The sequence below is a fragment of the Etheostoma spectabile genome, chromosome 5 (assembly GCF_008692095.1).
Source record: "Etheostoma spectabile isolate EspeVRDwgs_2016 chromosome 5, UIUC_Espe_1.0, whole genome shotgun sequence".
In the NCBI taxonomy this organism is placed as follows: Eukaryota; Metazoa; Chordata; class Actinopteri; order Perciformes; family Percidae; genus Etheostoma; species Etheostoma spectabile.
The window spans coordinates 33913587-33915378 of NC_045737.1; the positions used below are offsets into that span (position 1 = coordinate 33913587).

The 1792-nt window shown below is 42.6% G+C and overlaps 1 protein-coding gene and 1 long non-coding RNA gene across 2 annotated transcripts in view; both read right to left on the minus strand.

Moving 5' to 3' along the window:
* Positions 1 to 173, minus strand: part of LOC116689651 (uncharacterized) — a 5072-nt gene extending 4899 nt beyond the window's left edge. The window contains exon 1 of the long non-coding RNA XR_004332062.1: positions 22 to 173. This is a non-coding gene — a long non-coding RNA (uncharacterized LOC116689651). The remainder of the gene's footprint in view (positions 1 to 21) is intronic.
* Positions 1 to 1792, minus strand: part of LOC116689650 (CD209 antigen-like protein C) — a 24308-nt gene that overhangs the window by 6398 nt on the left and 16118 nt on the right. The window lies entirely within an intron of this gene.

Here is a 1792-nt window from a genome sequence, read left to right on the forward strand (position 1 = left end):
TGGCTGACTGATCATTCTTACCTGTCTGATTTGTCGAAGGTCTTGGGTTAACAGGCTTATCATATTCAACATTGGCATAGATGTTATCCATCACTCATAAGGTGTCAGACTATTTCCTGAAGGGTCAGCACTGCAGTACAGACTGCACTACATATAAGGTAGTATACAAGTTATAGTATATAAGTTTGTTGGTTTCAATTTGCCAGTGTCACCCTCTGAGGAAGTCACAAGGTTGTGGTAAGGTGGTAAAAGAAGTTTGTATGACAATCCTCTCATTATAAGACACTCATACTGTCTATCTATCTGTCTACAGATGACAAAGATATGAGATTAGTATTTTTACAGGTGAAAACATTACCAGAATATTGTATTTATGTGAAAGTAAGTATTCCAGTTAAAACAATGTCTGAGTAAACATTACTGTGCTACATTTCTAAAAGGGTAGGGACGAAATGCAAACTCCTTGCTGAATATCACTCTAACTATAGAGCCCCCAAATGAAGCTTGTGTGATGGCGTCCACTAGGCTGTATACGGCTGTAAACACGTTTCATTCTGCGGTTAAGTTGGGCATTTTAACATAAGGGTCTATGTGGATTTACTAGATTTGGAGCCAGCCTCAAGTGGCCACTCAATGAATTGCACTACTTAGGCACGTTTTGGCAGAGGTTGCTGCTGTTCTTCTTCCTGAGGTCTCCTCATTTTTTTCCCCATAAACATTTTTTAACTCTTAATTGAAGGTCTAAAGCCGGTGTGTCATGTATGCGGTACAGATTGTAAAGGCCCTTGAGGGAAATTTGTGTAATTGGCCTTGTTGTGGCAAACGCCCGTGGAAGATGCACATGAGACTGAAGAGAAATTGGTTTGTACTTAAACATTCTTTGTTAAAAGCAGGCACGTGTTTACGCAGGCCTACTTCTTCTTGCTCTGCACATGCTCACAGTCGTCACTTGCCAACATAATAGTTGTCATATTTTCAATATGCAATTTTTGATCTAATTCTGACAGACAAACAAGACACACCTTTAACACATGCATAGCAATCCTAATGTTGCCCAGAGGAGCTGTATGTGAGAACGCATATTTCCGAATCAGTTGGACCAGACATTAAACAGACTTTTCCCTATCAGCTCCCGAGTACAAAGCCTGTGTAATGTGCGATCGAGCCCATGTGTGAATAAAGCAGCTCACTGTCCGGAGAATTCACAGCAAGCGAATGGGGGGGTTGATGATGATGTTTCTATCATGCAGCTAGCATGAAACCAGAAGAAAATAAACAGAGGGTGAAGGAGAAGGGTGATTAACGCAAAGACGCCAAAAAATGTCTAAATAGATGATGTAATTGATAAACTTTCGGCGGTAAGGGCCGTCGCAAATGAGATTGTCTGTGTCCAAAACGTTCTCACCTACTAAAAATACTTAAGGCGAGGGGTTAAGCCTGGGTAGAGGAGCCAGGACATGACGCGTTTACACTGCATTACGGAGCTGTTTTAAACGTGGTCATAAACAACTCTCTTGCTGTTCCTTGAACTTGTCTGATGATTTTGAAGTTGGCCCTTACTGGCAGATGCTTCTGAAACTAGTTATCTTTTCAATTAGCCACTTTCATTTGTGATTGGTGGCCCAGTTCACACAGGGCCTTGCACCCCTCTTGTGACAGCCCTAGCCAGTATTTGTACTCAGTAGTATCCATCCATCCATCTTCAGCCGCTTGTCCGGTATTGGGTAGCGGGGGAGAGCAGCTCCAGTAGGGGACCCCAAACTTCCCTTTCCCGAGCCACATCAACCAGCTC